This window comes from Apostichopus japonicus, chromosome 17 (genome assembly GCF_037975245.1).
Source record: "Apostichopus japonicus isolate 1M-3 chromosome 17, ASM3797524v1, whole genome shotgun sequence".
Lineage (NCBI taxonomy): Eukaryota > Metazoa > Echinodermata > Holothuroidea > Aspidochirotida > Stichopodidae > Apostichopus > Apostichopus japonicus.
Window position 1 is genome coordinate 1,353,103 of NC_092577.1, and position 23,036 is coordinate 1,376,138.

Consider the following 23,036-nt stretch of genomic DNA (forward strand, 5'->3'; position numbering starts at 1 on the left):
TACTCTAGTATTCTGAGTCGCATTTGAGGATGTGTCTCTTCTAACCTATCTACATTGATAAAATATGAGAACTTCAAAAAAAAAACCTTTTCATTTTGATGTGTTTACCATTTCCATATGCTCCACTTATTGTAAGACTCTAATGGATAGCTGTGTGTTCCGTATTCCTTCGTCATATTGTATTACTGAGGATGTGGCAGTACATTTGTCACATGGAAACCAACATAGAGAAGAATTTTTAATTAAATATCTCTAATCCCTTTACCTACATATTTCTCGGGCGCTAATAAAAAAATATATATAAAAAACATCGCTAAGCTAGTCATTCTAATAAAAAGCTGATATTTAAAATGTAAAATTGTCAGATTCAAAGCACCAGGGGTGCACTCTGTACAATCATAACACTTGGGTAATACGCCCTCGGTGACAGTTATACAAAGCCAATTTATACGCAGAACACATCAGTGGAATCACTGTGATCGAGTTGTACGGACTTCGGTTCGTGACACAAGATCCGGGTTTGATTTATACCTTTGCCTGATGAGTCCCAAATGGACGAAACCGGTCGTGAAGTGGAATTTTCTGGTGTGTTATTCTTTATTTATTTACTATATATCTGTCATACCACTTGCTACACATTCATTTCTTATTTACGGCTTGGCTTGCCTATAAAGAGTGGTTATTCTATGTAAAATTGTCAGATTCAAAGCACCAGGGGTGCACTCTGTACAATCATAAGACTTGGGTAATACGCCCTCAATAACAGTTATACAAAGCCAATGTTACGCATAACACACCAGTAGAATCACTGTGATCGAGTTGTACGGACTTCGGTTCGTGAAACAAGATCCGGGTTCGATTCCTACCTTCGCCTGATGAGTCCCAAAATAAAAAAAATGGGTATGCATAAGAAAATCATATGAAAGTCAAGAGACGAAAGGATAAAAATGAGAGAACCAATTAAAAATACAATATTACAAAGTTTCAAAATTGTCTTATGAAGGGAAGGATTAACATACAATTTTATTTTTGTAAATCTTTCTAATTTGTTACAAAGTCAACACGATTTTTATCCAAAGACAAATATTCATTTTTAGAGGACTCACATGGCTGAACAGTTATTATGCAAAACTGGTACAAACTTAATCAGGTTTAAAAGCAAATAGGATTATAGAAGAATGGTAAGCAACGTGAAGATAAATTGTTTTGATGAAGCTATAACTAACCATGCGCTTAACTAGCCCTTCACTTCCTGGTGTAACAAAATCTTTACGTAGCAAACATTTAGTTGACCTCAAAGAATCAATTAAGGAACTTGAAACTGACAAACACAAGACAACGTAGGAAGGAAACCTAATCTGAATATTCATTTGTACTGGTATACATATCATATGTCTCATCTCGTATTTCGTAATTAAGATATAAGTAATAAAAGACAATGAAAAACATCAGTTGATCTTAAAGTAATCCATGTGCCTTCTGTATATTAATGGCTGGGTTTATAAAGGCACGATAAAGTTAAGCAAATCTAAGTTCAGCTCAAATTCAGAGAATGATTCTTAGTTCGCTCAGTTTATTGGCAATTTTAAAAATACTTTTGTCAACAAATTTATTATGAAGCACAAGCAAATAAACCTTCCAGAATTGTTGAGGAATGCTTAAAAGTGGATTTTATATGTCCTAAATACCTGATACCAGAGGAAGAACCAGGATTTGAGGAGGGCGTCTGGGTGTCATTGCCTGCAGAATTGTTAGACATCAACTGTTACATTGCGAGCCATGTTTAGACTATTAATAATATTTAAATGAGATCTAAGCCATGAAATGTTATGCTTAAAATTATTTTAGAATTTCTGTGCAAAGTGGACAAGTGGGTTGGAGGGGAGGGGGAGGGGCTGCCTATACAGTAACAGACATGACAAGATAGGCACTTCTGTTGATGACAAAAGCAACAAATGCAATGTGGCAATGTTTTCATATATATATATATTTGTCATAATAACGCAACAGACTTGTCGAAATTCCCGATAAATTCTGTAAACTATTCACTGATATTGAAGGTTCCTCGATTAAAACTAATCAATGATTGTAAAACTTGCCTTCGAGCGTAGACTGAATTTGAAGCTCTGTTGAGGTTTGAGTGCCACTTACATGCATTGCTAATATTATTTTTTATATATTATTAATTCTATTTTATTTCTATTATAACCTGCTTTGGCCACTAGAAAATTGCGATTAGCCTACGAGATGTTTTTTTTTTCTACAGCGACAGACTGCCACTACTTGTTACCGCTTGTCAACTTTTCAAAGATATGCCCAACTCTGAAGAGCGCCACTTCATCAAACATTCTGCCCGTGAAGAGCGCCCCCACTGGAAGACCGTTGACGAAACCAGCGTTAACAGTCAGGGCTGGTAGGCCGGTGAGGTTGGCAGCCATCGTGTTTGCTGCTGATACGAATGCCACTTCCATGTGTTCTGAGAGAGACCACAAAAAGGGTAAAAAGTTACCGTAAAAACAGTTATTCAGACAACTACACGGGGGTTCTTAGTACCGTAACTGATCTATGACAATCTTCAGAAACTCCACAAGCCTCCTCCGAAAAGTATGACTGGGCTTTTGTTTCGGACAACTTTTCAAAGATGGCCCCGGTAGAACGAGTTGAACAAAATCATTCCATTCTTGACTTACTTATTATTTGCAATCCTTTATCCAGTTTCTTAATATTTTTATTTTCTTTCAGAACCCTGATAATTTGAATTCTAATAAAGAACAGAATCGATAAAATGTGGGAAATGACTCGAGAGGGTATTTCAACTTGCACGACCACAACAACAACAACAACAACAAACTAAGAAAAAAAAAAATCTCTCATTTTGTAGAAATTAACTCACCAAAAGTAGACATGTTTTTCTCCGGTAATTTAGAAGCTGCCCATGGAATAGTTGGCATGGCAACCACATCGTACTTCTCCAGAGCATCTGCATACTCCTTGACGATGAGCCGTCTGATATTTTGTCCCTTGGAATAAAAGAAACCCGGGTAGTTTTCCTTCAGGTACTCTCCGAGTAGTGTGGTCATCTGGTCAAAAATGAGACCAAAGAAATGGGACATTTTGTTACATCACTGTAACAAGAGACGGTGAGGTCGTGGGTTTAAAGGGTGTGAAGACCAGCGCAAAAAGAAACGTCTGATGCCGGTAATCTGACCTAGTTTCGAATGAGGTGTAACAGAAGTGTTAGACACCACCATCGATCGTAGAAAATACACACACACAGCTTACTACCATCGGTAATTAGACAATTGTGTATAGTCAGTACATACAGCTGCGGTCAATACCCACAGCACTGTGTACAAACAATCAGCGATGGACATCTCAGGTCCAGCTAAAGAAAACAAGGTATCACGTTTCATTACTGTACTGTCTGCATGTTGTAGCGACACGAACAAAACGTCACTTGCAAGCAACGGAAAGTTAATGTAGTAAAGCCAAATTTTGTTGTTTGTACCCTTTGAATATTTATATGTGTTACGTAATAGGTTGTTGTAGCGTTAGTAGCTTTTGCACGTGTGTTGGGCAGTTCTGTACACGTTGTTGTATGGCAAGCAGCGTCCCTGCAGAGCTCCGGGGTTCGCCTCGTTATCCCTTTCATAGTTTGTTAATTTTATTTAATCTGGATCGTTAATTGTCCAGAAATACCTATATCTGTACTGTCTGGAGTCAGTGAGTAGATGTCACCCTTCTTAGAGGCAGGATGCCTCAGGTTTTGGATGGTATAGGCTTCAGGCTCGAAGCCACTGGTTTTTCCAAGATGGCGGTTCCATTAGTACTATATAACGAGCTGGTTAGCGTTGATGGAGTCTCGATGTCCGCAAGCGTAGAGAGTTATTGTTATCCGCGAGCGAGTTGACTTTAGTATAGTAAGAGATTAAGCCGTTATTGTTGTTTCATATGCCGTATGTACCCTATTGTTATTTAATTAAATTGTAGTTTTAAGTGTTGCCCCTTTGGCTAGGTTGTACTTGATCGTACAGAGTACATATTAGGTTGTGTATTTGGACCTTGGTCCTACGGGTGCGTAGCGTGCATTGTTGATCGTGAAGCACATGTGTGCTAGTATTGCGTACTTTTATACTGTAGTGTTACAGTACCGGTTAGGTTGGGTTTTAGTTTACAGAAAGTAATTGACAGTGAAGTGTATTATTTATTGTACCTGTATTTTAGTATTGTACTGCTCGTGGTGTAAAGAGCGTATTCGTAGTTTGTATTTTGAACATTATTGTTACTGTTGTTAACTAAAGAGTTGTCTCAGAGCTTGTCCTTTAATCTTAGCCATTCTGGACAGCTATAGAGTGACAAGTCTCTTGAGAGTTTGTGGGTTCAGGAGGTGAAAATTCCTGCTGTCTAGGAACAGTATGGTGAAAATGCCTATAACGGGTTGCAGCTGGCATGTGTTGCCCTGACCGTTGTTATGAAGGTGCCAAAAGTCCTCGCCTGTTGGCAAACGTTTTATATTATTATTGCAGATCATTTAATTATGTTCATTTTACATTTTATACAGTTTTGTACGGGTGCCATGTTGTATTAATACGTCATAGATTGAGCATAGGTTCTGTGCATATTTCATAGATTGAGTATAGGTTTTCCCCAAGTTTTAATTAAGCCATTTAAGATAATTAAGCCATTTATTGTTCATATGTATTATACCATATTGTTTAGAGTTTGTAATAAATAGTCAGCCGTTGTTTCAACGCAAGAACACTCTTGCATCCTCATTTATCACTTGTGAGTTCGAAGCGAAGGACCCTTAATCCGGTAATTCCCCCCGCCATCCGCGGTTCGCTTCATTAACTTTTTCAGATGGCCGCACGCGGTTTGGGGCGAGTCTTCAATGCCTAAGAACGAATCATACCTTAGCAATTACCCATTGCAAAATCAATTTGAAACACAAAAAAATCCATTCTGTTTATTCGTAGTGATGGCTCTTTGTCTCAGATCTGTGAGATATGTATAAAAAAAAAACCCACTAATCATGTTTCCGACGCCAACCTTGAAATTAAACCCACCGATAAGGTAATATAAAGGGATGTTTCTGGTGGGAGACAATGTGACTCTTATATGGAAAACAGAAATAATTCCAAACTGTTGGTTGATAACCAAATCTTGATATCTTGTCGCTAACTCAAGATACGGTTGATTGAAATGAAAGCTAGATTGACTGAGTAAAGAATTGGTTCTTATTCCTTGGGAGTATATTACAGTAGTTGGTCTGTGATACCACATTGACAAACGTTCTTTAAAGGTTTTACGCTTCCCTGCTACATTCCTTTTATTAATTTATCCTCGAAACATGAAATATTTGGAATTGTTGAGTAGCTGTCAGTAGCTGGTTTTCTAGCTCTATTTAACATTTCGTCAAAACGAAAGTCTTTTGTAGATAAATATTATTTACCTCTGTTAAAAGGTGCAGTTAAGCATTATAAAGATAAAATAAAACCAAAACAAAACATTTAAAAACAACACAAAACATTTTTCATCTGAATTGTAGTGATAACATCATTCATTCAGCTGTTGCCAGATGCCTTCACAAAATACCCGAAGTTTGAAAAATTCATATCTTTGCCATACAAACTTTCGTGATGACGTGCATGGTTTTGACGTATAATTGGTGCAGAATATTTCCAGCACTTTTAGTTAATCCTTTAATCCCAGCCGACAGAACTGTCTCTTTTAGTAAAGTTCTACACTAGTTATGGATTTTAGGACCATGCACAATCATCCATTCTAAGAGGCCAATGGTCATTGAATGTTAATATTTCAATATCAGAATAGCTTCACATAAATAGTGGTACATGCCACAATCAATCATTCTGTGAGGCCGATAGTCAGTCAATCAGTGTTAATATTTAAATATCATCAGCTTCACATAAATAGTGGTATACATGCCCCTGTCTGCATACCAATAAAGATATATTGGGCACCCCTTTGTAGTAGATGCAGTGGTCCATATTACCCAGGATGCTTAGGATGGGTCGCAGTGTACCATCCTTACCAAAGAAGTTTGTTGTTTACTTTGGGTGTTTACTAATGAGCCCACGGTACTGTAGCAGTTTAATTAATCTATAGGAAAGTTTATTTAGTGTGTGTTGTTGGTAGAGTCAATAGCTAGTTGCAGTGGGTTAAATGGATGTAAATTATGAACTGACATCTTCGACCATAGCCATTGTTATCGGATACCATAGCCATGGATGTAAAGGCCATGCTGGATTGTTGCTAAGTATGTTAATAGGTTCTTTTAATAGTTTACGGTTGTGTATACTTTTAGAAATTAATGGCACTACTTAAGTTTGTGTTAGACTGGTTGCATGACTAGCTTTACCTGAGCATTGGGCCGCTCGTGCCTTGTTAGGCTAACGTTAGGTTTGTATTATCAGTGTACGTTGCTCGGGAGATGTAGGGGTTTGTTGTCATTCGCATAATGGGGTGTCTGACTGTCGCCTCTGACTTGTCGGATATTCCCAGGCAGGGCTGGAAGTTAAAGGCAACTGATGATCCGGCCGAAGTACAGTCCAACAATGGTGCCCCCTGCCCCCCCTCCACTCAGCCCCTCCATTGCTTAACTGACAAAACATTAAGACTCAGTAAGTTCTGAAAGTGAATCAAATAATAACGAATACTTGCATTATTATGGTGCGGTGGAAAGCGAGCACAGCATACGCTATCAGTCAACCGAACAAATAATTTCGCATTCGGTCTGATCTGTTCTTTTAAAGTCTTAGCCTATGAGAGTCCACTCGAAAAACCCCAACAAACCAAGTGCAGCCATCTTATGGACTCACGACACCACTTTTGTTAGTTCATGGTCCATGAGGGGAGATATTTGTAATCAGAGGTAATAAATTAAACATTCCATTTCATATATTCAGACATTAATTAAATCATGCTACATCATAAGTGCAGTAACCAATCACCCGGTCATGTTGCAAAGCACTCGCACTGACAGTATCAGCAATGTGAACATGATCAGATAAAGGTTAAGAACTGTTCAAACTGTCAGCACAAGTGCTTTGAAGCATGATATGAGATAGCAGTATAGAGTGATATTAGCATTAGAATCAGATAAAGGTTAGGAACTGTTCAAACTGCCAGCACAAGTGCTTTGAAGCATGATATGAGATAGCAGTATAGAGTGATATTAGCATTAGAATCAGATAAAGGTTAGGAACTGTTCAAACTGCCAGCACAAGTGCTTTGAAGCATGATATGAGATAGCAGTATAGAGTGATATTAGCATTAGAATCAGATAAAGGTTAGGAATTGTTCAAACTGCCAGCACAAGTGCTTTGAAGCATGATATAAGAGGACAGTATAGAGTGATATTAGCATTAGAATCAGATAAAGGTTAGGAACTGTTCAAACTGTCAGCACAAGTGCTTTGAAGCATGATATGAGATAGCAGTATAGAGTGGTATTAGCATTAGAATCAGATAAAGGTTAGGAACTGTTCATACTGTCAGTACGTGTGCTTTGAAGCATGATATCAGAGGACAGTATAGAGTGATATTAGCATTAGAATCAGATAAAGGTTAGGAACTGTTCAAACTGCCAGCACAAGTGCTTTGAAGCATGATATGAGATAGCAGTATAGAGTGATATTAGCATTAGAATCAGATAAAGGTTGGGAACTGTTCAAACTGCCAGCACAAGTGCTTTGAAGCATGATATTGAGGGCAGTACATAGCGGTATTAGCATTGGGATAATTGTCCTAAATACAGGTACCACAAAGGAGAAAGAAAACATGTCTAGATCTCACCTTCATAGTGTGAGGGAGGTCGTTGATTCTGGATCGGAGAGACCTTCCTTGAAAGCTTGTCATGCTGGTCGGGTAAAATCCCTTGAAGCCGGTCCCATGACCTGTACGTAGACGAGTAAAAGCAAACCTTGACATGATTGACACTAAAACCAAAAATGAAATCAGATTTGACATTGTTTAACCAACTTTATCACAATCATTTACAAACTTATCACGTAAACTGAATTGTATCAAGACATAGAGAACCAACTGGTCACATAATCCTAAAACAATACCAACAATCCATTCTCACCACCCCCCCCCCCAACCCCAATAGCTCCATATTTGCAACATTTTACAATTTTGTCAGAACTTTACGTCATAAGACCTTCTAAGTAGAATAGCTTCTTCTTTCAAGCTCTCCAACAGCAGTGAAGAGCCTGCTAAACTGGAATACCGTCGACAAAGTTTTGTGCTAAAATTTCCATTATTTGGCATAATAGTTCTTAAAGGGGGTTACTGCAGTAAGAGCTGGATCATTGACCTCCAACATGTAGTACTAGATATATGGGCCATTGTCTTGTTGTAGATCTACGATTTTTAGGGAAATATATAATGGTTCATATAATATGCGATATAAATTTCATATTGCCTTTATATCTACTGAAAAAGATCATTAAAATCAACTCTTTATAGCAGTATGTATTTATACTGATTCAGTATTAAGGTATTTCTCTAACTAATATAAATACAACCTCCATTGCCCCTGGTTGGACTCAAAATAATGTTTCGATACTTTTTCGTCTTATGAATTGAGTTTAAGGTAGGCTTTGTGAAGTAGGGCATTAGAGGGCGTTCTTTGGCTTTCTTTTTTTTTCCTATTTTTTTTAATTAACATAATTTATTCTCTGTATAGGACAGAAGTGTTAAACATATATTTTATGAGCTAAAACAGCTGCTCCTTTCTTTGTGTTTGGTTGAAAAAATGTTACCAAAATATTGAAATTAAGATTAATTGTGCAATTGATCAGACTAAACCGGCATCTAGATTTTTCCATCAAGACGTTGTTACCGATCGAGTAATCAATGGACTTGATTCAACACTTAACATTTTGTTTAACGGACATTTACATATGTTAGGTCTGCATCAAGTAGGCCTATATGATAACTTTCAAATATGAACATTGCAACAGTTTTGACATTTATTTGACCAATTGAAAATAAAAGTAAATATTGCAGCTAACCAGGCGGGGGAATAATCGCCACATTTTCCATTCCTGCTCTCTGGAATACTAATTAAGGTCTGACAGACATGGTCAGATCTCAGCCTTCATGCAACATCTGCATCTGACCCCTTTCTCAAATACTAATGGAGGTTTAAAGCAGCATTTTGCGTTTGGTCGCTGTTTTCCCTTGTTTTTGACAAGTCCATCAAGTTTTTTTTTTTACATAATATCAATCACAAAACAGCAAACTAAGATATTAGCCAAGTTTTTTCCCTGTCAAAAGCGTTAATTGGCGAGTAATTAAGGACATTTGCAGATAATGAGAAAAGTCTCCACCGACAAATTACACATTTCATATTAATCGCATACATTTCCCCCAACCCACTAGTTTGAACTCAACCAATCAGAGATGCAGGTTTAGTTATGAGCCGTTGCTAAAAATAGATTCAAAACGTCGAGTTGGTAACTTGGTACAACCAGCCAGCTGGTACTCTAACAGCTCCCTGGTACAACTGCCATAGACAATCTACACAAATCAAGCATGGTGTTGTATTACGTATTGGTTAATGACGTTCGTAGCTTTTAAATATTCATATTATGGGCGAGGTTTATTTGGATCCCAACGGAAAATATCTTCGAGAGAAACAAAGTTGAAAGTTGTAAGTATTTCGACTTTTATGCCACCATTTGAAGTAAGATTCGAATAGATAAGCTATTATGTATGTTTGTTATGGCATCGTGAAATCTGTGAGGTTGAGAAAAACCATAGAAAAGGACGCAAAATGCTGCTTTAGGCACCCCCATCCATCATCACTGCAGCGCAGTCATGGTGAACAAATAAACATGTGAAAGGACAGAATGAAACCCCAAACATAGATCAATGCAGCATGTATACGTGAGTGGCAGGAAGAAGGCTATGGGGGTGATTGAAGGGGGCCAGAGGGGGTAATGAAGGGGACCAAAACAGGAACGATGCAGCAGGTAAATGAAATTTTGTGAACTCAAGCCAGCTTCCAGCTAATTATCAGTGCCACCAAACATTAAGACAAATAAACTCACTGTTGTTTTGTATGATGGTGTTGAACACTCCTTCAGCACCAAAACTGTTCCAGATATCTGGAGCTGATATTGAAAACAGAAACAAAACAGAATGCGTAAGATGCAAACTTAAACAAAATTTACACATGCAATAACTCCATCAAATCAATTTACTGAAAATAAACCTCAGAATAAAAGGGGAGTGGTGTGAGAGGAGGATATTTAATTGTTATGAAAGCATAACCAAATTAACATCATGAAGATAATATTGAGACAACCAGCTCCCTTAACTTGGGTTTAGACAGATTTTTCTATTCAATTAGCATATGTATATGTATATGTATATATATATATATATATATATATATATATATATATATATATATATATATATTTATTTATATAAATATATATATATATATACATATATATATATATACATATATATATATATACATAGAAAATAACTTCCAGCCTCCACCTGGATTCGAACCCGGGCCTCTCGCCTTATAGGCGGACACCCTAACCACTAATATATATAGTTATCTGTTGATCGCTCAACGTGTGAAACTCTGAGTAACAACTACTAGTGTTCCACTAGTCTCAACCTCAATCTATTTCTATATATATATATATATATATATATATATATATATATATATATATATATATATATATATATATATATATATATATATATATATATATATATATATATATATATACCTTTAGCGTGGAGAGGTATTGACATCTCCTCCACGGTTGCTCCTGCCTCTGTTAACTTCAACACCGCCTCCTTCACTATCTGGTTAACTCTTGGGTCAGCCTTTGGGTGGCTGAAACCTTCCTTCACTAACCCTATCTTCATGCCATTCAGGTTGGTCACTTGTAACTGCAAATGTTATAAGAAAACAATTGACAAAAAAGTTTATCGTTTTTACACCAATTCAAATTCAATTTACAAGTTTTTAAGAACGAATGAGCAATAAAGCTGGTTTTAAATACCACTCCACTACAAAACTTTGGAGCCTCGGATTTAGCAATTAAGATACACTACAAATACAGTTTAAGTTTTTTGAGAATATAAAATGCCATTTAACCTGTGTGACCGTACTAATCAGCACAAGGACATCAACAAGCATTTGTTATTTTGTTGACCAGCTTTTAGTAGATAAATTCGAGTTTTTGAGTGACTGTTAAGATTTTAAATATGCCACCGGCAAATTGGTAATATGTAGTCCTCTTCAACGAGAATGGGCGGGATGGGGGACACTCCGTATACCCCTCCCTCTGGACACTGTGTCCAACTTTTCAACCAAAGAAGTACGGTGACCCTCTTTAAAATGAAACAGAAACGTTTTCAATTGCAAACTTAATCAAGCAGCTGATTAATTCCTATATATATATATATATATATATATATATATATATATATATATATATATATATATATATATATATATATATATATATATATATATATATATATATATATATATATATATATATATATATATATATATATATATATAGACATAAAGTCTGTTCAAAGTATCTCTTTCGAGATCCGGCTTTAGGAATCACAAATGATTTTCGAGTTGGATAGCATCATGTTTGATCTCTAGAGCAGGGCAAAATATGTCACCAAAAACAGAACTAGTATTGTTCGATATAGGTGACAAATGCCCACAGTGGAATTACGATCTTCCTTACCGGTTTCGAACCTCTGGACATACAATCAGCGTCCATAGCCTAGTGGTTAGGGTGTCCGCGTACAGAGCGGGAGGCCCGTGGTTCGAATCCCGGTGGAGGCTGAAAGTTTTTTCACTGTTCTTGATTTTCCAACTCATTACGATTTTCATATATATATATATATATATATACCAAGTAAATCTCTTGGCAGATCAATTTCTATATATATATATATATATATACCAAGTAAATCTCTTGGCAGATCAATTCGTTTTAATACCTAACTTGAGCAAAAAATGTGTGACATATATGTCACATGCCATCAATGGTTATTTTGCTTTTTCTATAATTTCTGATCTTTCTATTTTATATTCCTCCACACTCAGCTTACCTCCTTAGTGTACTCTGGCACTACAATATTTGGAGGTTGTCGAGGATCCATCCCATCATCGTAACCGGCCAGAACCTTGAATGATATTAAGCAAAGGATATTTTCAATGGGCATTTTGTAGAGCCCACACAGATGAAAAGAATGCAAACCCTTCTGACTTGAAAGGATATTCATGTGACTGAAGTTGATTTTTATTTAAAAGAAATAAATAAATAAATAAATAATATACTGGAAAATTTCTACATACTTATATTCTATTTTGGGCAAAGTCACATCTTGGTAGCATTGTGTATGGCCAAGATATGAAATGTTCAACGATTCACAGAAGAAAATGTGATATCTTTACAAATAGCTTCATTTGATGAATTCAATCAACAGTAACCATTGATTAATGAAGCAAATATTCCATCTTTGACACATTTCAATGTGTTGAAGAACGTCCGCCATGATGACGTCACAGAACACCTAGTGTGATCTACCCCTGGAAGAATGGAGGGTTCACCAAGTCAAATAGGTTACACCCGATCAAAGATAGCTTGAGTTAGGAACAACATATTGAGTTAGGAACAACATCTTGAGGTGGGGTTCTTCAAATTACAATGTGTCACCTTTGTCTCTTCCATAAAGTGTCACTTTGTCTGCCACAAGTATATTTCATTAATGTTCGGGCAAAAACGCGGCGTTCTTTTTTTCATCGCTAGTGTTATACCATTCAAATAAGTATGTGGATTCCACCAAGTTGTATCTGTCTTAACGCATTTGAATAAATTCATTTGTCACCTAAGTACCAAATATGCAATGACGTAGCGATTGGCTGGTAAACCACGAATGATAATCTTTGTCGTTTCAATGTCATCCAAGGATGCTGCTCATAGGATTCATATTGAAGTTAAAAACATATCTTGCTTTAGTTGAGTTCATATTAAACTTTATAGAAACACTGGGTTAACATTTAGGCTGGTACATAGATGACCTCGCCACCAGTTTAGTCTTAAAGGAGATTTATCATATCATTTATTTTTATATTTACCATATTGATCATATCTTGAAAAGGGAATTTTCAGAAACCTTTACTAGCAATAATTTTTTATTTATTTATATTTCTGTCTTGGACAATGACAAGAATAAACTTCTGCCTGAAGTCTTCCTATAATATACAAAAGATTGTGTTAATTAGAAAACATCGGTTAAATTACCTCCAACAACAATGCACAGTCATCTACTTTTCTAGCCATAGGTCCAAGGTGATCTAAAGATGGCTCAATACACATCGCACCGGTATAAGGAACCAAACCATAGGACGGCTTCAAACCGACAATACCGCACCAGCAGGACGGCATACGAACAGATCCGCCCTGGTCACCTCCTACGGCCAGGTCAACTTCCTCTGCTGCCACCTGGTGGATTAATTACAAATACTCCTTTAATATCTAATTTAATAGTTCAATAATAACTTCAAGCTATCCCCTTACTACACCAACTCTGGAGACTAATTTCCAGCGGCGGAGCTAGGTGTATTGGTCAGGGGGCAAGAGTGGTCCGTAGGGGCACTTTGAAACTATCTAAGCGGAGCGCCACCACAGGTTGGCGCGGAGCGTACAGAAATTTTTTGAGTAAAGATACTCCCTAGATCGCCGGAAATGACCCTTTCCGGGCCTTGCTAATTTGCAGATAAACGAAGAATAAATAGGTGTCATTGCCATTTGTGACAACTCGGAAGCTTATATGGGTGTTGAAAGTACATGCGCTTGGAAATAGTTTCATACAACCGAAGTGCCGATAAATTAAAGACTACCGTTAGAGCATTTTGTCAGAAAATTACACCAACAAAATGTGACAAATGTCAAAAGGTAGATGAGAGCGCAATAAAAAAGTCAATAATCGCGAATAAGTAAAAAGTGTTAAAAAGCTGAAAAGGGCGCCAGCAGTCCACATGAGTCCGTTAGGGGGGGGGGGGCATCCGCCCCCTGACTGTATGGACGCCCCGCCACTTCGAGACACCCCATGTGAATTTGTTCAATCCTTAGTTTCTCATACTCATACTTCAATGATTAAGGCATTATTAATTGTTACGCTACAAATCATTATGCTGTTCGCTTACTAGAAACACAAACACAATTGCACAACTTCTAACTATAACAACAGAAATACAGCAGTGAAATAATTCTAACAGAGTAATACATAGTCATTGTAACTCCATGCCTGGTATCAGGCAACAAATTTGTGACCTGGGGGAGTTGGGGGGGGGTGAGGGGTATACTTGGCAATATTTTCTTTGGGAGAGCTTATGTGAAAGATCTTGACACTTTTTTTTATTTTTATGTTTTGTTCAGCAGCGTAATATACCTTAATTTGCTACTGATTTGAAGCTTGTACATTAGTTCCTGAAATTATATCATGGTTTGGTTTGTCTTGGTGAAAAGTTGGCTCAACATGACTATCAGGTTGGCTAAATTGGTGGCAGTGCAGATCCCAGTAGAGTTTTTCTTCTTCATTTTTGAAAAATATTCACCAATTTTCACACCATCTGCATGCTGCTTGGGTGGCAGACTACTAGAACATTGCCTAGAAGTCCCAGAATCCATTTTGGTCCATTGATAACACTGTTGGGCATTTAACTGTTTTTCTTGGAATCAATAATAATTTCCAATCTAATTAATGTTATCAAGGGGATAACCATTTTTTTCCAGTAGACTAAATAGCTCACCAGGGCTCCACAACCTCCACTAGATCCCCCTGCACTGTGGAGGGGGCTATGAGGGTTGTGGACTGGGCCTTTGTTACAGGTATAACTGCTGGCAGCAACACAGTAACTCTCACATATGGCTTTCCCCATGATTCGACCTCCTGTAACAATAAAACAAAAATGTTTCAATATGATATATATATATATATATATATATATATATATATATATATATATATATATATATATATATATATATATATATATATATATATATATATATATGCATGAATACAATACCATACAAAATCCTAATTAAACCTACAGCATATATCAAGTAACACTGGAAGAAATATTTAAAACAACAATTACAATTCTTTTGATATTCCAAAAGGGTGAAATACATGATTTTCAATAAATTCAAGTTCCTTAACAAAAAACATCACAAGCATGGCTGCAATGTTTAATTCAAATATAACTGAAATGTTATCCAGTACTAAAACTGTAACGTACCTGCATCTTAGACCCGCGTTACCACGGTAGCATCAAACTCTGGGATGTAGCCCTCCATGACGGTACAACCATTCATCATCGGGACCCCAGCGACTGCAATGTTGTCCTTGATGGCAATAGTCTTCCCGGCCAGCTTACCAGTCTTGGCGCCTTCAATGTCTGTCTTCCAATACCTGTTGTGAATGTTTGTTATATGACATGCTAATATGATTATAATAGCTAATAATCTAATAATAATCAGCAGTTATTTTAACCACACAAATGTGGGAAAAACCCCGCAAGGGCTAAATGGGTTACAACTATTAGTATGAAGATGTCACTTCACCCTGTTGTTAAGCAACTTATTGTAATACATGTAAGTGCAACATATGCTGTCTACAACATACCAGTGCTGTGGCCGAGTGGATAAAGGGGTTGACATTTGAAGCAATGAGGCTTAGCAATCGGGAGGTTCTGGGTTCAGCCCACCTCCCCTCCCCTTGCTTTCCTTACAGTAGCTGGTAACTACTAACCATCCATTCAGTTTATTTTCCTCTGGTGCTGGTCTGTACCCTGGTGTCCTCGGGTATTTGACAGGCAATGTTGGTTCAGGCAACTTATCGATTTCAGATAAGCCATCACAGATGGACTTCATAAATTTCTGATATTCCTTCAGATCCTCTGTTCCTTTGAGTCTTAGTCCCCATCTCTGTGCTATTTCTTCCAGGTGTGACAAAGTAGGTACCTGGATGGAAGGCTCTGAGTATAAATTATCTACAAAGAGACAAACAGCATAGTAGGTGTGACAAAGTAGGTACCTGGATTGAAGGCTCTGAGTATAAATTATTTACAGAGAGACAAACAGCATAGTAGGTGAGACAAAGTAGGTACCTGGATTGAAGGCTCTGAGTATAAATTATTTACAGAGAGACAAACAGCATAGTAGGTGAGACAAAGTAGGTACCTGGATGGAAGGCTCTGAGTATAAATTATCTACAAAAAGACAAACAGCATAGTAGGTGAGACAAATTAGGTACCTGGATTGAAGGCTCTGAGTATAAATTATTTACAGAGAGACAAACAGTATAGTAGGTGTGACAAAGTAGGTACCTGGATTGAAGGCTCTGAGTATAAATTATCTACAAAGAGACAAACAGCATAGTGTTGAACCAGAATGCTAGACATTCGGCCTTGGAGATGAGCAAAAAAATATGTTAGAAATAAAATTGTTGAAGGTACAAATATTTGAATTGTGAAGGATACATTAAAGAAAGTCAAAGGGCTAAATAGAGCCACATCATTGATTGTAATTTATAATCTCGCAGAATAAAACTATTCCCTAAAAAAAAAACGAAGAAAATATGAAATATGTAAATGATTTTTCTGGTGATTGGTGACAAACAACGTAAAACTTACATTGAAGATAAAAATATTTCGCACTGCTGGTTGAGTATGGAATGCGAAAAGGGCAAACTTATTTTGTTGTATTTTTGTGTTCTAGTCTAAACTCGGATGTTGCTGCTGTTTTACCATGTTTTTATTATTATTATTTTACCAGATTTATACAGCACTCTTTTCATGCTTAAGCATGTTCAAAGGTGCTTCACAATGACAACAAAATGACAAAACCCTTAAAATATGAATATGAAGAATAAAATTGAAACAGCTTAAATATTAATATAAAAAAATAAATATATACAAGGAATATTAAAAACAATATAGATTTACAGTGAAATTCCTGAAAAAAAAGGTGAGTTTGAAGTGGCTAATGTTTTGGCATCACAGATATTTATTTTGGGAGTGCATTCAATAGCTTGTATTCCGAATACATATTTGACCACAATCATTCACCATTCACCTAAGGTACGCTCTTTCTGGACCAGAAAAAGATTACTTTGGTGTAAGCCTTGAAGTACGTCTAATGTAGATGGTGTGAGACTCTACTTATTGAGGTCAAATGCCCAGCAACGTGCGCAAATGCGGTAGCCTACCTCATGGCAGTACGTCAGTGCACTTTCTAACAGAAACTGAAGACTGTTCCGTTCATGTTCTGAACTGAACAAATAATGGTTTCCAACTACTGCAGACCTAACGCCTGGACGTCATGCAATGCACACTGCTCACAACTCCAACGCAAAGTGTCTTTGAAGATGTTTAAGGAGATGCATAGGCTGTGAATATCGGAAATCAAGTAAGACGAGTGTCTAGACAAAATGCCACTATGAAAGACATTTCCTTAGGTTATTACAACATAAATCATCATCCAGCCACCCCCCCCCCCCTTCCCCAAAAATGGTTGGCATGAAATGTACGTCTGTTGTGAAATTGTTAAAAACATTAGCATGCATAAGCATACTTAATTTGACCTCTGCCACTTCTTATTTAAAGCATCCACAACCAGGAACTGAAATGGAAAATGAAAAAGGCTTCATATAAACCTCACTTCCAAATAAGTTAAGTTTTATTGCAAGACACATAAATTATCTGGCAGTGAGAAAAGTGATGAATACATTTTTTTGGTTAGCTAGGTAGCTGTAATGCGGGAATAATTACACAATTTAACTGAATATGGTATGGCAATACGTAGTAAATGAACATTCGCAAACTTTGGCTGAGAATTTGCTGAGCGGAACAAATGTTTCCATGAACATTTGATTTAATAAAAAAAAAAAAACGAGGGAAGATGTAGATTTGACAGGGCAGTACAAACAACTATAATGTCATATATCAAAGAACTATAAGTGAGATTGGTATAGTGTCTTTCAAAATCTTGAACTGTTTCATTCGACCAATTGCCCGTTCAACATGGATACATGGAAAGTGCCATTTCCGGCGATCTGGGAGGCATTTACAGCCAAAATTTTCTTGAACGCTTCGCGCCAACTCATGGTGGCGCTACGCTTAGATAGTTTGCAATGCCGAATCTACAGTTTCGCCCCTACCTTGGCAAATTCCTGGCTACGCGCCTGAGAGAGCCTTGAAACTTATTATCCAATTCGGTGCGATCTACAAGAAACTTCACAGTATTATGATCCTTTGTAGTCTGACCAGGTGAGAGCTTGCAAGTTAGGTTTTTGGGTTTGTTAATGAAATCCTCTGTACGATCAATGGTGCATCGGAGATTTCGGTACTTAGATTTCAGGGAAGAATACATGTTGTGGAGAACGTCGCTCTTTGAAATAATTGATGGTAAAATTCCAGAAAGAGATGATATGAAAAATATCAGTAGGTGCTAACCACGGTAAGAAAAAACCACAATGAAAACTTCACTTCTTTTTCAATCCAGTTTCCTAAGCAAGCTGACATGCTTCTTTGAGGAAGACCTAACCCTTTGCTCTCCGCTCGTTTCGAACTTATGCTGCCCTTCCCAATATCTCGTTTTTCTGGTTTTCTTGGTGGGTGTGGAGACTTTCAATTGCAGCTTTTGAAGTTAATCCTGTACACTTTCTTACAGTATGATCATTCTTCAGACGAACTCTCCGGTGCCCCCTCACCTTTGGAAAATTTTCTATTGCTGAATGCCCTCAGATGCAATTTGGTGCGACAAAAGTGTACAATGGTGATGTTAATTTACTTCTAAAAACAATGTTTCCCAGGTGTAATTTTCTAAAATATTTATAAAACAGAGTTGGGATCATCTTTCTCAAGAAATTTTATTTTTCATAGGTTATAAATTTCTTACAACCAGCCTGTAACTGCAAAATGGTGATAAACTGTAAATCCTCATGCTCATACATTTAATTTTAAAGCAGAAAACGAAAAGGTTTAGACTAGTCTACCACTGCTATTCCTCTCGATTTTTTAAAATTACCAATCATATGATTTAGCGGATGTTCGGAAACACTTTTTGGCTCACCTTTGGGGGGGGGGCCATGGCCCCCGTTGCCCCCCGTTGGCCCCCCCCCCGTTGGATCTGCCAGTGTCCTCTTTACATTTATAAGGAAATAATAAAAAATAAAGGAAATAAAAAGAAGGAGCCACATACTATAGTACAACATGAAAAAAACTTGAACGATGGCACTGTTGTATCCTTCTTTAAATCTTAGGATCCACACGAGGTTGGGTTGGATATTATGAATGCGCTGGTGAGCGTAAGAAAACTTTCACCATCCGGTAAAAGTATAGTGCAAAAGCTTCCAAAACGTTTGAAGGATACTAATAAACTATTGTCAGAGACATTTCACGTAATACACTAACTTGAAAATGAATAATTGCACACAATTTTCCATAGTCTGTGTGCTTCATATATGAGTTCCGACCTAACAGATTTACGCCACTGGGACTATTATTTTTGCAACTGCTTGTGTTCACATTTCATTAAATCCCTTGTCTATACTTTGTAGAAAATAGTGGGGGTTCTTTTTAAAATAAATAAGACCAATGCACCACCCTTTCAGCAGCCGGCTGTCATTGCCCTCCCAACGTCCCCCTATCCGACACCATCTATGTCACCCAAGAAAAACATACTAATACATTTATGTTGATTCCTGCGTATAACCCAATATGCAAATTCCTTGTCTAGTGTATACATTGTATTAAACTGTGGACGTTCTTTTTAAAATCAATAAGACCAAAGTACCACCCCTTCGATTATTTACTTCTACCCTAAGGTTAATTCTCTCACCCCCCCGCCTCTCCCCATTGTGACAGTGAACATTCACGGTGTACCCTATGGCTACTACACACAAAAGTGACGAATACTACTCTGTGACAGGAAGAAACTTCAACATTTATTTCTAGCATAGTAACGAATGTGTGACGAATGTCTAAAATTAACTGAAAAATGACATGACATAACGACGAATATGTTCAAGGGCGTAGTAACCGGGGGGGGTTTTCACCCCAGTGAAAAATATGGAGGGGCGGAAGTATCATTCCACCCCCCCCCCCCCCGCTTCGCAAGTCAGAAAACCCCTTTTTCATTTCCAAATGAGAAAAAAATCTCATTTGGAGCACCAAATTGCATCTAAGGCCAGGTGAAAATGCAAAATTATATACAAAATGGAGTAGGTGGGTTTAAGTGTGCTATATTGCACCAAATTGCATCTGAGGCCACCTGGAAATGCAAAAAGATTCCAAAGGGGAGGGGGACACCCCCTCCCCTTAGACCCCTCCCCCAGGCCGGCCATTAGTCTTCAGCCCCCCCCCCCCCCCACTGAAAAGTACCTTCCTACGCCACTGAATATGTTAACACTAAAATTACTACTTTGTAAGAAATATAAATAAGAAAAATAAGAAGATCCTTTTTTAATTACGATACACTAATGTCAAAATGTGAACATCTTTAGATCTGCGCGTTTTCTCACTACGCCAGAACGGGGACGACTTGTTTGAACAATGAGGCGCTACTACAACAACACGCTCTCAATTTAAGAAACCCGTCATGCACTCATATAATTTGATAGAATTTTAATCAAACGTCAAATTAGTTTTAATTAGGGTATATTCTCTTACCTGCCATCGTATCGTCTTAAAATGACATTCAAAATGACATTCAATCTTCCGCAACACGTAATTACTGTAGTGTCGGTCTCGGGTGCAATTCAACTACTATTATAGAGAGTATACTCTAAAACCAAAAATTGTATTCTACCAATTATCACACTACACTACGGTATAACATGGAGTAACAGTTTGATCGCATTACTGTACATTTGGATCTCCAGGGGGGGGGGGGGGAGGCCGTCCCCTCTGACAGCCTTCACATGGACAAACATACACTCGCAACAGAGACATGAATATTCAGTAGATACAATTACTGAATGTTAACCCTTTGTATACTGTACTAAAAACTCTCCTGCACAAATCGAGCAGAAATCTAAGAAATCTACACAAAATACCGAACGTAAGTTTACAGAAACTCATATATTTACCGTGCTGCTTTATACGTTCCATTCGAGCACTTAGAATGTTTGTTATAGTCTGTTTGTTATATCTTTTTATGTAATAACTTTTGTATTAGTAGATGTATTTTATATGATATCCTATCATATTGACATTTTCTCCCCTTTTATATTAGTTATTCTTGGACTGTTTGGTATCCTATCATCTTAAAAAAAAAAAAAACTTTTATATGAGTTATTCTTCTTGTTGAGTTGTTATATGACTCCTCTCTATAAATTTTATATGTATACTGGAAGGAAATAAAAAGAAGGAACAACATACTACAGTACAACTTGGAAACACTTAAACAATGGCACAGTTATTTCCTTCTTTAAATCTGAGGATTCACACGAGGTTGGGTTGGATATTATGAATGTGCCTGTGAGCGTAGGAATTTGTTTATATGTTTACTGGAAGGAAATAAAAAGAAGGAACAACATACTATAGTACAACTTGGAAACACTTGAACAATGGCACAGTTGTTGGGTTGGATATTATGAATGTGCCTGTGAGCGTAACACAAATTTCCGTTTAAGGGGATAGTATAGTGGAATAGCTTCCCAAAGCGTTTGAAGGATACTTAGAAACTATCGTCGATCAGAGACATTTCACGTAATACACTAACTTGAAAATGAAGAATTGCACACAATTTTCCGTAGCCTGTGTGCTTTATAAGAGTTCCGACTTAACAGATTACGCCACTGGGACTATTATTTTTGCAACTGCATATGTTCACATTTCATCATATACATTGTCTATTGTATACCTTATAGAAAATGGTGGGGGTTCTTTAAAATAAATAGGACCAATATATAACCCTTTCAGCAGCCGGCTCTCCTTGCCCTCCCCGTACCTCAACATCTCTCTATCCGACACCCTACATTTCACCCAAGAAACACATACTAAAACACTTACATCCGCCCATAACCCATACAAATTCCTTGTCTATTTTTTACATTGCAACAAAACGTGGGCGTTCTTTTTAAATTAATAAGACCAATATACCACCATTTCAACAGCCGGCTCTCCTTGCCCTATATACCACCTCCCCTCGTCATATCCGACTCCATCCATGCCACTCAAGAAAAAACATACTAAAACACGTATGTTGATACCTGCGTATAACCCATTTCTTGTCTATTTTATACATTAAAGTAAACCGTGGACATTCTTTTGAAAATTAATAAGACCAATGTACCACTCCTTCGATTATTTTCTTCTATCGTAAGGTTATTCCACCTAACCCCCCCCCCCCTTCCTCTCCCCATGTGACAGTGAACATTCACGATGTACCCTATGGCTACTACACACAAAAGTGACGAATACAAGTCTGTGACAGGACGAAACTTCAAAATTTAGTTCTAGCATATAGTGACGAATGTGTGGCGAATGTCTAAAATTATCTGAAAATGATATGACATAACGACGAATATGTTTACACTAAAATTACTAGCCTACTATGTAAGAAATTTTTCGATCAGCAACAAACATGAGAACTCAAAGTTCTATTTGTTATATTTAAAATATTGACAACTTTCGGTAAAAAAGATCCTCTTTTAGTTACGCTATACTAAAGTCAAAATATGAAAATCTTTAGAGCACGTTTTCTCAAAACTCACATTTTGAACATTCGTCACTACGCCAGAACTGGGACGAACTGTGTCAACAAGTTTCGTGATAAAAGGTAAATTTGATACAGGTCTGTAGTTCTTTAGCACCTTCTTGATCTAACCCAGGCTTTTTGATAAATGGTTTTACATTGAAACGCTTGAAGCAGCATGGAACAACGGACTCAACAAGTGATTTGTTAATAATGTTATGAGGTTTCAATAGCA

At 37.2% G+C, this 23,036-nt stretch overlaps 1 protein-coding gene and 1 pseudogene across 1 annotated transcript in view; both read right to left on the minus strand.

The window, feature by feature from the left end:
• LOC139984089 (amidase-like) overlaps positions 1-16,197 on the minus strand; it is a 57,044-nt gene extending 40,847 nt beyond the window's left edge. The window contains exon 1 of the mRNA XM_071997796.1: positions 16,064-16,197. The gene's annotated coding sequence lies outside the window, so the exon portion shown is untranslated. The remainder of the gene's footprint in view (positions 1-16,063) is intronic.
• LOC139984090 (amidase-like) lies at positions 894-16,057 on the minus strand (annotated as a pseudogene).
• Positions 16,198-23,036: the final 6,839 nt, after the last annotated feature.